The following is a 15,575-nucleotide window of genomic DNA, read 5'->3' on the forward strand; positions in this document are numbered from 1 at the left end:
GGGTTAAAAAATTATTTGGTAATTAGGAATCATTGAAAAGTTTCTGTAAGGTTGCCTTTAAAAGTTTTTTTTAAGATTCCTACACAGATATCAATACAATAAGTAACAGAAAACAGAAATAGTAAATGCATGATGATATTTTTCAGAGAACTGTAGAGTGAAAAGATGTTTAGGTTGAAAGAGGGACTTTTTTTGAAAAGACAAAAGGCATAGAGGAACAATTGATGGAATAAAGTCTTTCAGGACATAAAAAAAATGCAACCAAGAACACTATTAGGAGTCTTTGGCTTGGAGAATCTATTTCTTACCCTGATGCAAGAGGGAAGAAAAGCATGATGGCATAGGGAATTGGGAAATGGATAGAGAAGTCACATAATTACATGTGCATATGCAAAGGTGGGATTTAGAGTTCAATATAAATACAGTTCTGTGTGAAACAAGGAATCCATAGCACATCACTTTTTAAAAAATCAAATCCCTTGGTAACATTTGCAAACATTAACTAGCAGAGTTCTATATTCAGCATGAAGTATAGCCAGCTTTTGTACTTTAGAATGTATATGAATAATGTTAATCATTTATCATTTAATGCTTAGCTTCAAACCACTATCTGGGGCTACTGTGAACTCGTTTTTTGTTCTGGCAAGGTTCCTCAAAGCAAGGGAGCAATTCAACAGGAAGTTTGACATATAATTTAGTCTTAATTTTTAGAAATTGGATATACTTTGTGGTAAAGTTTACCAGTGGTCTCTAAATTCAGAGGCAAATCCAAATATATAAATATAAACATAAAACACATTTATATAATAATTCTACTAACAAGATATTAAATGCCTAGATTTTATAAAGGCAGAGTTAGCAATAAATTTACAACTGCTACATGTAATTTGAATGGGTCCTTATCTGTCAATAGGTAGAGATTAAAGAGTCAGCATATAAAGCAAAATGAAATGGCTATAAGCCCCTTTGGGAGAGGATTTAAAATATGAAGTCTTAACTTTCAAGGAAATTTAAAAACCTATTTTTGTTTTCTGAAAATAGGAAGTGATATTTCAAAACTACAATGCTCCCCTTGTACTAACTAACCTCTTCACAAAGAGGACTTCTCTATGGGATAAAAGCTTCTTTTTTTTTAACTTCAATCAGAACACGTGGAGTGTTTTGAGATAATGAGAAGAGTTTCTCTGGCTAAAGCAACTCAAAGGCAGACACAGAGCTGCACTGGTGAGTGTTATTCTAAGACTTGAGAAGACATTATGTGGGGAAGGCACTGTATCAGCCCATGAGTGTTTTTGAATGATGGCAAAAGTCAGCACTATGTTTTTTTTAATCTAGTAGAGAAAAGGAGAAAGGAAAAAAAAAAAGAATAATGACAAGTGACAAGTAACATCACCCAGATCACTCTTTGACGAGAGATAACATTGAGTTGAAATTGCTTTAGCCAAAGAAATTCCTCCATCTAAAAGTCAGAGGTTTTGTCTTTAGTTGTATGCTCACATGAACAAAATCAGTGTTTACTTAGCTTGAAAATCATTCACTCAGCACACAGTATTGACACCTACTATGGTCCAGGCTCACAAAAGGACATGACAATAAACAAAATACAGAAATTGCTGGTCTTGTTGAGCTCACATTATAATGGAAGGACAGAAACAATAACCAGGAAGAAATTGTCTGTGTGGGGCTCATAAATACCATGGAGAATATTAAAATCAGAGATGAAGGATGAGGGAGAAAGTCCTAATAGGGAAAGAACTAAGACCTGAGGGAAATGAAGGAAGGAACCATGTGAATACCTGGGGAATACTCCTGGCAAACTGAAGTGAACGTATAACAGCTCCACAGCATGAATATGAGTGGCAGGTTCAGGAAAAAGCAAAGAAGCCAGGGCTGCTGAGGGAGGAAGAGGAGAGAAGTAGGGAAATAAGTCATAGAGATGGTATATAGTTCCTTTTGGTCCTTAGGAAACACATTGGCTTTTACTGTAAGTGAAACGGGGACTCACTGAAGGATGTATAGACTGCCAAGGTATTCTGATGCAATCACTGGCTGCTGTAGTGAAAACAGTAAAGGGTGGCAAGAGCAGAATGCAGGATACTCCTCCTGAGATTATTACAGTAATACAAGTGAGAGGTGATGGTGGATTGGATGAAGATGGTGGCTATGGAAATGAAGAAATGTGGTTAGATTCCAGATATATTTTAAAGCAAGTGTTGACAGTATGTTTTGAGGACTGGATATGGGGTGTGAAAGAAAGAAGAACTGGGAAAGATTCCAAGCTTTTTGGTTTGAGCAACTGTAAAAATGAAATTACCATTCACTGAGATGAATAAAACAGAATAATAATATTTGTGGTGAAGGAGGAAGCCAGCAACTTAGTTGTGAGCACAATAAGTTTGAGATGCCCACTGGAGATCCAAAGGCAGGTGGTATGTGGATAAGACTCCAGCATTCACAGGATTGGTTTGGGCTACAGATGTAAATCTTGAAGCCTTAGCCATTTACATGGTATTATAAACCATTATTCACTGTTTGCATACAGATAAAGAATGCAAAGAGAATCCATTTAGAAGTCAAGTAGATGAGAAGGAAACACCCAAAGGGCTGGGGGAAAATGGCTAGAGTACTAGAAGGAACATAAGAAGAGTGTGAGTCTTAGACAACAATGGATGAATATGCTACAAAAGAAGTGAGAGCTCATTTGTGTGACTGGCCGCTGACAAATGCAGTAGTGAGAATGGCTATTGGAGTTTTGTACAGGGGGAGGGTCATTGGAGGCCTTAATCAAATTCCTAGAGAAGCATAGGGAGATGAAAGCTAAGGGCAGGCTCAGCAGAGAATGGAAGGAGAGATCTGGAGACTCAGTATGGCCAACTTTTCAGACATTTGTGGTCAAGGGAAGGAAAGAATGGGTGCTCATGGAAAAGCAAGTAGAGTCAAGAAAGTCTTGTTTTATTTTAAGATGCAAGAAATAAGAACAGGTTTGTTACTGACGGGAAAAAATCTAGTGGAGTGGCCAAATCCAAAACGCAGGAGCAAAAAAAGTGCTGTCATGATGTTCTGAAATCGGTGACAGAGGTAGGAATGTGGTGCACAAGTAGAGTCTGGTCAAGAGCACAAATAATTCATCTGGTGAAATGAGAGTACAGAGGCTGAGATGAGGCGATGATATACAAATGGAAGTTCTTTTCTGAGATATTTTATCTTCTTAGTAGAAAGAACTGTTCCCCAGGTAAGACTGAGGATGGGAGAGGAAGTGTTTGTAAATTTGAGCACAGGGGAAAAGGCATAGATAGTCATCTAGGAGTGTGCAAATGCAAATGGATTAGGGAATTAATTCCTATGCTTCATTAAGGACCTAGTTGAGTTTAGTGATCATAAAATTATTGTGTGACCACTGCTTGTCACTTCTTCCAGCCATATTCAGCTGTTTGGGTGCATTCATAGAACTGACAGAGAGTTGAGTTAAGCCAAACTTTAAATGTTCAAGTGGTTGAAAATATTGAATGTACTTTTATGTTTTAGTTGTACCATCATTATAAAGTGGTACATATATGAAATGGCCTTGGCAAACATGAATTCATCTTGAAGAAATATTCTTGGTGAATTATTGTAGTTCTATGCCCTAAGTCTTTTAGGCTATGCATAGATTTGCCTTAGAAAAATGATTTAAATTGTTTCATAATGTAGTATGTCTTTAAAACAGACGTTGGCAATTTTTTTCTGTAAGGAGCTGTATAGTACATATTTTAGGCTTTGCAGGCCATGTGGTCTCAGTCACAATTAGCAAGCCATTAGGTTTCTGTAATAGTTACTCAACTCTGCCATTGCAGTGTAGAGCAGCTGTGGACAAAACGCAAATGAATGGATGTAACTCAGTCTAATAAAGTTTTATTTACAAAAACAAGTGGCAGGCAAAAATCACAGGCCTTAAGTTGCCAACCCCTATTTCAAACTACTGTAATATATCTTGCTTAAATACTGTGAAAGCAGCTGAACATGTATATGACAGTTATTAATAAAATATTTAGATAAAGTTTGTGAAAGCAACTACAAATATGCCTGGCATGAACTAACCTACTTAGAGAACACTCCCTCTCCATGGAACCTATAGTTGGTATCCTTGGTACTCAAGGAGTGGTCCTGGTGCTCAAGATCAGCATCAGCCTGACTTGGGAACTTGTTAAATGCGGAATCATGGGCTCACCCCTGACCTCCTGAACCTGAGTCTACATTTCAAAAAGAGCCCTAAGTGTTTTATATACACATTAAAGTTTGAGAAGCAAGTTTAGAAGGTAATACTAGGGCTTTCAATATGTGAGATTAACCTGTAATAAATATAAGAACAAAAACCAGAATAATATGGGGCAAGAGAGAGAAAGAAATAAGAGAAAGAGAGAAAAGGTAAACCATTTCCCCATTAAGTGATGAATGGGTAAATAAAATGTATTATATCCATACAATGGAATATTATTCAACTAGGGATGAACATTAAATATTATATCAAGTAAAAGAAGCCAGTCACAAAAGGCCACCTATGTTATGATTCCATTTTTATGAAATGTTCAAAATAGGCAAATTAATAGAGACAGAAAACAGATTAATGGATGCCAGAAGCAGGGAAGAGGGGCGAATGAGGAGAAACTGCTAACGGATACAAGGTTTTTTTTGGGATGATGAAAATGTTCTGGAATTAGATAGTCATGATGGTTGGACAACTCTGATTACACTAAAAACAACTGAAGTGGTGAGTATTATGGTATGTGAATTTTATTTGAAATTTTAAAAGTCCAAAAATTAGAAAACAAAAGCAATAATGAAAGAAGTAATGAAAGGTTTCCACCCATAGCAATTTTGTGGCAATTGGGTTTAAGGAGTTCAAGAGTTTTGGTGAAAAGAGATGAGCAGACACACACTTCCTATATAACCAAGTAAGCCAATAAAGTCAGAATGAATTTTTATTTAGACTTCGGTGAGTGAAGGTAAGGGTGAAAAACTGCAGAGAAACTGACATTCTGGTTTATCTAAGGTAACCTAACTCAGGTTACACTGGAAGGAAGGTTAGCTGGCAACTGCTAGAGACATAAAGAGAGAGAGATTTTGCAAGTTTGGTTATGTCACACTGGATGTAACCAGAATATCTTCCCATATTAACTAACACCCCAGATCTGTACCCACAACCCCACAACACCAAACCCTTAGCCACAGACAGCCTTCAGGTTTTTCCTCCCTGGCTTCTTAACTGTCTTAGGCCCAACCGTATAATCTGAATTGGAAGATTTGGATTGTATGTGTTCCAAAAGGAATCCCAATGGTTGGAGTGTTTCACATAGCTGGGAGTCAGTAACACTAACCAGGTGATGACTGAGGGAGTCACACTAGGGAAAACAGATTGAAGTCAAAGCTAGACTACATTTTACAGATGTGCTCTCACACACACATGAGAATCTCCATTCCTTTGCAGCCTCTTATCTATAATTTAGTACCCATTCACTTAACATTAACACTTTACAAAGTCAACAGTTTTCTGAATGGAAAACTGAGACACAAATAATGTTAAAAATTAGGCAGCAAACTGTTCACAGTTTGAAAAATATATGCAGGGCATTAATGCATTCAATGCTAATTTCTAGCAAGCTCTGATTTTAAGGTCTTCAAGGATCATTTTCCTCCTTAAATCAACAGCATCAAACTCATAGATTCATATGCAAATTTTGTTTCTCTTTCCCTGTACCCACAGTAAAATTATGATAAGTAGTATAAACTATAATAATTGTCACAAATAAAAGTCAGTGAACATCTAACATCTTGAAGAATTCCATTTTGGATTAACTCAATAATCTGATTAATTTGCTGTGTTACAGTGAACATGGGATGAGAATAATGATTTAGAAATAAAAGAGATTATAATCTGATAAGGAAAAAATTTTTCTTTTTGCTTCACATAGTTATTTCATTTGTTCCTCACAGGTAGATATTATTTCCTTTTTACAGTTGAGGAAACTAGGGTTTACAAAGTTTATTTATTTATTCATTTATTTTTATTGAAGTATAGTTTATATACACTCTTACAATGGTTTAAAGTATACAACACAGTGGGTCAACAGTTCCCCACATTATTAAATCCTCACCCCCTCCACTAGTGCAGTCACCTAGGGAAATTTTGATAAATCCTCTTTTAATCAGAAGGGGATTGTCTGGTATAGTTCTACAGCTTTAGAAAAGTTGCACTATGTCTCTGTATGTCCTTCTCCAGGACTAGCTCTCACACCAGTGAAGCTGACAGTGATGTTCTCTCTCCATGGAAGAAAGGAAAAGTAAATATGAAAGTTCAGAGTGTGAATCACTGCAGGATGGCAAACAGGTTTCACCATTTGAGCCAATTTAAGGGCCTACTGGTTGCTGCCTACAGCCAGACTCAAGGAAGATTCTGAGACTATATCCAAGTTCCCTAAACCATTAGTTATGTCTACCATGGGCTTCAGAAGTGAGTAGGTAGAATTCCCATATGGTATCGATTGCTCTGGTTATGATTTCAGTCCTTGATCTCTAACCCTGCTCTACCTCCCCACCAGAAACTATCTTCTTAAAAAGCCATAATCAGTTCAGGGTGAGACTCAGCCCTCAGTTAAAATGAATTTATGAGAAGAGAGAGAATTTTCAGGAACCTAGAAATCATTAAAATGAAAATCTCTTGATCAACCAATCAATCAATACTAAAAAGTTTTAAATAACAAAATTATACATCTGGAAAGGTGGGTGAGTCATCCAGAGAATACCTCCCAGGGAAGTTAATTTACTTAGTCCAAGTATGTAAGGTAATGCATCTGAATGCAAGTCCTTAGAAAAATTATCAGCCATGCTGTCCATCTTTATTTACATGTATTTTCTTCTCTTTTCATTTATCCTTTGACTTTAAGACTTCCAAGATCTCTAAAGTCTATTATTAATGTTTTTGTTGTTCAGTCATTTTTTCATATAGTTGTCCATTTCTGTTAAGGATTTTTATTATCTCTTTCAGCAAATCAAAATATTTGACATGCAGAAATAATCATTCAAAACTACATTTTGGAATACATAATATATAGACATACATTCTTGGATGCCTGAATAGTGTTATATGGCTGTGGTCACTAAATAACCTAAAATATATGTATTTTTTGTTTTACTTGTGCAGCATTTGCAATTTTAGTCATTAAATGAGCTTTGCAGGTGTGCAAATACTTTCTTAATCCTGGTGTTTTCCGAAAGACTGCTAGCCACATCAACCAATACTTTGAAAGACTGGCAAAATGGAGAAGCTTTTTCAAAGCCCAACAATAAATTAGTAAAATGAGTTATGTAACAAGTGGAACTTTGTTGGGTTAAAAAATAAGACCAGCTGAAGTTTCATTTTTGTAAGCCTTCAAGGAATGGATTTTTAAATGCAAAGCCAGACTTGACCATTCTTGTCTATCCTTTCCTTTTCCTCTCATGTAAACATTATTTTCTTGATACAGGGGGATAAGAAATCCCTAATCTGTACTTCTCATTTAAAAAAAATTACATCTTGAGTGCTTTGGTGAGTTTTAGTCTGGGATATTTCTTTTAAGGAGCACTGTGTGCAGGAGAGAGAAACCATCTTTCCATCTTTAGTATGACATATGGATTTGGGGAAATACTAGTGAATCTCTTCAGATGTTAACCGTAACTAGTCAAAAACACACTTACCTTTCCAGCATTTTAATGGCCTTTTCACACTGTGTTCTAGATGATCACATGGAGTTTTACAGTAACTTTTCTCTTTTCCATTTCTACAAGAAAAAAGTAATCTGATATGTAATTCCCATTGCAGAGTCAGTCTGAGCTGTGAACTACAATGTGTCAGTAACAGAACTCTGGCTTTATATTACTTTACAGCAGCCAAGAATTCAGATTATATTTTACACTTAAATTCTGTAAATTATGTAGGGGAATAATTCACTCAAGCCTATATAAGGAGGTTTAAGGATGCCTCTTATAATTGGATGTCATGAAAATGACTTGAAAAAATAGCAAGTTCCTAAGTATTATTGCCACCCCAGTGATGCTAGGACTTCAGTTATTTTAAAATGATCCCATACATATTAGTTCTTACGAATTCACAATAATTGGCTCACTATGAATTTGGTAACCCTTTATATAAACAATTCTCAGAAGAGAGTATGAACTTAGCACTAAGAAGCATATAGGCATCTTAAACATCCTTTGATGATCAGCCTAAGAGAATAGTGTTTATTTTTTTGCTACATGTGAAAGTTCATTCTCAGTATCAAGTTTATTTTGTCCGCTAACTTTGTTAACCTTTCCAATTTCTTCAGTATTTGGTGTCCTTTCACAAAGAGCTGTTAGGATAGAACAGTTGCATCAGGGTTAAAGGTCAGAGCCATTACCGTGTTAACCTGTAGCATATATGCTGTTCCTTGAGCATGCAATGTGTTTCTGATTACTTTTTCAAAATAAATGCCAAGAGGAGTATATAGCAATGTATGAGGCATCTACAAAATCTGTATCTACTAGGTTTCTTGCTAAAACACTTAAAATATTTCAATTTGTAAAGTCACTAAGAAGGCCAGGAAAATGTTGTGTTTCACTGATTAAGAACCATTTTTGATGATTTTTTATAACTAAAATAGTTGAATGTGTGATCAAACTAGCAAAATTTGAACTTTTTCAAAAAATGGTATATTTTTTCTGATCTTCTAAAATAACATTAATACAGAAGCATGGTTAATGAGTGAAACAATATCCATTCTTATTGAAATCAGACTATCATAATGAATAACTGAGAGATATTTTCTTGTAAAGATTTACTGCTAATCCCTTAGTTGAAATTCATTTTACTCCGGAGACATTCAACCCATCACTTAGAAACAGTATTTGCAGACTTCTCCAGGGTAACAGTGCTAATCCTTAAGGTAATCATCTTTCACCCTACTCTCCAGTTCTTTCTCCTTTTTAGTCCTCACTGTTCTTTTTAGAAAAACAGAAACTAGAAGACAGCTATTATTCTCCTCCATGGGATAGTCTACTTCATTCAAGCAAGTAATATCGTATTCTGTTTACCCTCATCTAAAGCAAGTGTACAGGGTCACCATCTTCATGCTGATGTTTTCCCAGGGCAAAAAAAGAAAACTATGTCAGGAGACTGCTGGATCAACAACAGTAAGGACCTGAGAAGTAAGCTCCATTTGCCTTTTGTATTTTTGCATTTGATACTCATGGACATGGAGAAAGAAAAAAAGATGAAGAGGAGGAAAAGAAGGAGAAAGAGAAAGAGGAGAGAAAAGCCTATGTGTGTATGCCAGAATTCATGTCCTGAATTAGTGTGATATCTTCTTCTACTTCTGTTAATATTCACAAACAACATTCTGAAGTGTACCATGATTAGCAATACCACAAAAAAATTACCTCATTATTACTTTCATTTAATTCCAACCTTCTCAATATAAATTCAGGTCAAAGACACACTAGTACATAAAAAATGGATTACACGCTTTCATACACATAGCAGAGAATAGGACTACAAACAGAGTTCTGTGTATCTGTTTATGTCAAAGGAACATTTGTCAAGTGAATGAAGGCAATTTCAGAAATCTGTAGGAATGATTTCTTTAGAACTTTGAAACTATTTGGTTCCTTTATTATTATTTCTAAGTCTTCTGCTCACATTCATCATTGGCATTGGCCTGGGAAATTTAAGGCATTCATAGGCATCACGAATAATACACAACTGAATTAATAATGCTTGCAATTAGGTAACGAATGCTAAACCTTTCTCCAAATAAATGATGTTTGTCATAAAAAAGGTAAAATTTTGATTCTGAATCTCAAATTTGAATTAGGCTCTGAAAAAATTACTTAAATTGTCACTTTCAAAAACACAACCTTAGTCCATAAAAATTGAGAAAAAGAGTCTTATTACCAGGACACTTATTTTCAAACCACTTCCACGTGATACAAAAACATTAATCTACATTTTAGATTTACCATATGCTTCCAAATGTTTGCTTTCTTTCAAGTGTTTTTATTTTAATCTACCCATGGTTCTAAGCTAGAAACATCCAAATCCCTGACCCTCTCTTTTGCCAGTCAGTCACCAAGTTCTTCAACCCTACCTCCTAAAATTTTCTGCTGTCCATGCATCTGCACTACTAATGCCTTAGTTCCAATCTCATGGGATGCTAGATGACCTAGCGTGCAATAAAATCATGTTCTGTGACTGTCAGTAAAGCAAATGCAATATAAAATATGAGAAAAGCTTAGGCTCAATGAATTTATCCAGATTTTTAAAATTAGAATCTCTGCAAAGAACTTAAAATTATGACATTTAAGTTGTAGACATTATTTTAATTTCATTTGTGTATGCATTGTGTATAGTTTGATTTGCATAAAAGGTACCCCCAGAACATTTTCAATGTTTAGATCTTTTTAAAATTCTGATCAGAGCTCCCTTTGTTCTGTTCATTATCATCAGTGCAAATTTTCCAGAAACTCAACATTTCCCTAGCCTCACCAGCAAGGCCCTCAGTGATAAAAGCCATAGCTTGTCTTTGCAGCCTCATCTTCACACATTTACCATATGTTCTTTAACCATAGAAAACTACAACTTCTTTATGCCCAGGACTGTTTTTATTTCTCTTGAATCTTCTACTAGCCTCTTATATATTATTCTTCTCCCTAAAGGCAATTGTAAAAACTGATTATATAGTCTTATGTGTTCATTAAATTTAGATCATTTTATTTGGACTGAGACTGAAACCTCTTTTGCCTATTCTCTCTTGACATTTCATACATTTGGGTTCCAAATAATCTCACTTTTAATGTACTCCAAAGATGTCACTTCAACTGGTGACAGTCTTCCTCAGACATTTTGTTCTTCTCAAGGCAGGATGTGTCAGCCTGCTCTTTGGACACTCCTATTATTATGCAAATGAATAAGAAAATCACAAAAATCCACTTATTGACTCACACATTGGTTCACCATGTGAAAGCAGCAAAAATGTCACCACAACTTCTATGTACCACACCCAAAAGGAGAAACTTCATGCACCACCATACTATTAAGTAGCCTCAGAGATCTCTACCCACTGTTTTTATGTTGAGTTCCACAATGAGGTCATGTGAATGAAGACTTAAGGTTCCCACAGAGTGTGGCTCTCTCTTGGAGGAAAGGGAACTACTGCTTTCTCAAGTTGCCAAGTGCCACATGCACAAACCCTAGGAACACAGCCAGACCAAGTTTTCATGGGCACTCAAGGCGAGCTAATGATTTGGAATCCCTTGAAACCTATACTCTTCAAAGTTTGGCTGGCTTACTATTTATTTAGAGAAGAGTTAGAGAACTCAGTAAGAAAAAGACATAAAAGGAGTGAATGTTCACTCAGCTACTCTCATCTTGTCATGAAAAATCAACACATAAACAACAAAAAAAAACAGGGCTTGTGATGGCTAATTTTATGTATCAATTTGACTGGGCCATAGAGTGCTCAGATATTTGGTCAAACATTATTCTGGGTGTTTCTATGATGGTGTTTTTGAATGAGATTAGCATTTAAACTGGTATACTGAGAAAAGTATATGGCCTTTCCTAAAGTGAGCCTCATCCAATGAGTTGAAGGCCTGAATAGAACAAAAATGCTGGCCTCCCTGAGTCAGAGAGAATTCTTCCTGATGCCCTTCAAACTGGGACACTGGCTTTTTGTTGTGCCTTCAGACTGGAACTGCAGCACTGGTTCTTTCCCTGGATCTCTAGCCTGCCAGCCTTCAGGCCTAAACCACGCCCTCAGGTCTCCTGGAGCTCCGGCTGGCCTACTCACCCCACAGATTTTAGGATTGGTCAGCCTCCATGATTACAGGTCTCATATATACATACATGTATGTATATATCATACATACACACACACATCCCATTGGTGCTGTTTCTCAGTAGAACCCTGACTAATACGGGACCTAATATACAGCCTTACTCAGCAAAACAATCACCCCTGTAGCTTGTAATCTCAATTTATAAGTAGTCTAGCATATATCTGTTGTTACTCAATGCGGGTAACTGAATCTTTATTCCCAACTCTTCACACACTCATATACATTCAAATCTTAAGGGCTGAGACTCTCCGATTCCTGTCATTAGAGGTAGAGGGTATTTCTTCACACCACAGACATTGGTTGGTTATGTGACTTGCTTCAGTCAGTAAGATATGGAAGTGATAGTGTGAACCTTGCAGGCTGAGATGCAGATGAGAATCACATGGTTTCACTTGCTCTGCTGCCCGGCAGTGATCATGGCCCTGGGAATCAACACCCCTTCGTCCTGGGTCCCTGAACGCACACAGTGAGCAAACTTGAACCCTCAGCTTACAGCCAAATACAGCTGATGTCCCTCTCATACTAGCCTGACATCAACCAGAAGACCCATGAATGTAGGAATAAAGGTTTATTGTTGTTGGCCACTATGGCTAGGGTGGTTGATTGTGCACCATTTGTAGTCGTTGGTCACCACACTTAAGTTTTTCCATTTTGTTGAGATTTCATTTCCAAAACTGAGCCATTTTTTAAGTGGTCCCTTCAAAAACTTCTAAAATACAATCTTAATTGCTGTTTTAGGTTTCTAACATGGCTCAAGGACTTCAGTAATGTTCTGGTACTTCTGGTAGACTGATGTCTTCGGCAGCAAATCTGGACAGTCTCCCCTTAATTTGGACCACAGTTAGAAAATAGGTAGCAAATATCTCCAAGGCAGGACAAGGATCTGCAGGATCCCACGAGACTGGATCTACATTTTTCCCACTGACGCAGAGAAATTCTGCAGACTTGCCACAAGAGTACCCTTGAGTGCAGCTGACTTTGCCTTACAGAAGGAGCAGGGGAAGGACAACTATCTGCCAATCCTAAATAAAAACAAAATTAAATTAAAAATATAGTTTCAAAGGGTAAAAATAACTTTCTAGACATATGTCTCCAGCATTTGAATGAAAATGAAGCATTTACAAGTTATAATTTTTAAATATAGAAGTAATAAAAAATATGATTGTGAGAGAAAATGACTGTGGTATGTGCAATCAGTAATTATGGAACACCTAGGTACTGTGATAGGAACCGATGATATGTAAGTGAATAGAACAGAAAAAAAGCCCTTCTCCCATGATTTACATTTTAATGCGAGAAAACAAGTGATAGATGAAACAAATACTAATAGAGATTGGGGTGGCTGATGTTATTATTTGAATAGAAATTTTCTCTGGCTAAGAAAATCTCACAGAGAGGGAGACATTTAGACAGAGGCTTGAAAAGGTGAAGAAGCAAGTCCTGTGGACATGATGAAAGGATTCTGGCTATAGGGAATAGCCAAAGCCAAGGAAGTTCTGAGTTCAATACAGGACTGTCATGCTCAGGGCATGGAAAGCACTGTGGCTGGAGCAGAATGAATGAAGGCAAGAGGAACAGGGAATAGGATCAGAAAGTTAGCAGGGGTCTAGCCCATGATCTTGTTGGCCATTTTAAAGACAATATCATTGTCAATATGTTTAGGTCTAACGTATTTCTCATTTTAAAATTCAAAAGAGTAACTATGTTGCTTTCCTAAAAGAAAGGGTATGCTCTAGAAAAGAAATGAGTTGTTCATAGTATTCTTTGCCTAAATAAACATCTAATTCTTTTAAACAACTGAATCAATTAAATAATTACTGGCATCAATAATCAGTGGAAGCTACTCTTAAAAATGTCACTCTTTTCCAATCCATATAACTGTGGGTAACTACCTGGTAGATTATGGAGTTTTGAACAGTAAGTTAAATATATTTTGGCTAAAGCTGAGTAAATAAATCATCAGTTATGTGACCTATTATAGCACTGATATACAGCTTGCTATAAGAATGAAGTGAGAAACACAATCTAACACAAGATCATTAGGCACATAAAATCATTTCATCTTGATATTCATTGCTTAGCATCTTCAAATGCACAGTGAAATTCTATTAATAGAAAATTTGACTCAGATGAAAGACTTCTGATTTAAAAAGAGAGAATAAAAGCCAACATTTCCCTCTTCTTCACAGAAAATAACCCCAAATCAACAAGGACAAAGCAAAACACAAGTAATGTCTTTATTGAAACTAGGAGAAAGCTGGAATGATGAACGACAAATAAGCGCAAAAGCAGCTAAAGGCAGTAAAATTCAACCAGTGGATAAAAGGAAGTACAGAGAGATTACTAGTGGCTGTGGATCTCAGAAGAGGCTGGCAGAATGTACTCCTGCCAGAAGAGGAGAAGTATGTTGGGTTGTAGAGCCAAAATTCCCTGTTTGGAGAAACAGGAATGGAACACATTGGCAAGTGACTGCATAGTCCCCAGACCTGACTTGTTTTTAAGACACAGAGGTGGTAAAGGCTGATTTAGCAATCACGCTGATATACAAGCCTGGTTTGGCCTGTCAGTGAACAGGGAGAAGAAGAGATTCTCATCGTGAGCAATCCAACAGTTGCCAGACTTTATTACTGCCAGACTGCGCAGTGAAGAAAAGGCGCAAAGAACTCACTGAAAACCTGAGTTATGTTACAATTTCTGCAAGTTAGCAGTATGGGTATGGCCCATCTGTCACATGAAACACCTGCAAATGGCTAATCCAAGGAACAAAAGCTTTTACTTCTTTCAGAACTGAAAAAATTAAAAGAAACAAGCAGAGGACCTATATACATTTGTTGAGGAAAGAATGAGGAAAAGGAAAAATAAACACAAATGGGAAAGGGACTGGGGTGGGTGGGTGGTGAGGGTGGGAGAAGGGGAATAAGGGGCATTATTTTAGCACACATAATGTAGCAGGGGGGCACAGGAAAGGCAGTATAGCACAGAGAAGACAAGTAGTGATTCTATAGCATCTTACTATGCTGATGGACAGTGACTGTAATGGGGTACGTGGTGGGGACTTGATAATGGGGTGGGGACCACAATGTTGCTCATGTAATTGTGTATTACCAAAATAAAAAAAATAAAAAATAAATAAATAAATTTTTAAACAAATGGTAGTCAAACAATTCACCAGTCTATGTCACTAGAAATCAGAAGAAAATGTTGAACTGTTGCAGTGTGCATTTACAGAATTTTAATACGTTATTGGTTTAAATGATCAAAAACACAAAGGACAGAGATAAGAGCTCAGGAGGGAGATGGTCAGACAAAAGAGGATGAAACATGAGCTAGAAGAGTCTAAGAAAGAACTGGAAGATTTAAAAAGTCAAAGAAATGAGCATGATACTAAACAAATTAGTACAGACGATGCTGATTGCACAATGGATACAAAGTACCAGAGTTAGAAAAAAAAATGGAAATGAATATAGAGTTAAAAGAATTTGACAGAAACTAATAGATATTTAATGTAAGCAAAAGAGATCCAACATATATATAATTGGCATTCCTGTATTAAATTCTGGTATGGAAATAGTACAAATATGTTTAAATAATTTTTTTAATTTTCATATATGAAAGATGACTTGAATTTTCACACTATAACAGCAAATTGTCTCTCAGATAAATTGATGCAAAATGAACCACATGAAAAA

General features: G+C 36.4%; 1 long non-coding RNA gene across 1 annotated transcript in view; it reads right to left on the minus strand.

Annotated features, from left to right (window-relative positions):
- LOC118972909 (uncharacterized) overlaps nt 1-15,575 on the minus strand; it is a 319,039-nt gene that overhangs the window by 129,189 nt on the left and 174,275 nt on the right. Inside the window, exon 2 of the long non-coding RNA XR_012132833.1 lies at nt 7,711-7,793. This is a non-coding gene — a long non-coding RNA (uncharacterized lncRNA). The remainder of the gene's footprint in view (nt 1-7,710; nt 7,794-15,575) is intronic.

The sequence above is a fragment of the Manis javanica genome, chromosome 6 (genome assembly GCF_040802235.1).
Source record: "Manis javanica isolate MJ-LG chromosome 6, MJ_LKY, whole genome shotgun sequence".
Classification (NCBI taxonomy): Eukaryota; Metazoa; Chordata; class Mammalia; order Pholidota; family Manidae; genus Manis; species Manis javanica.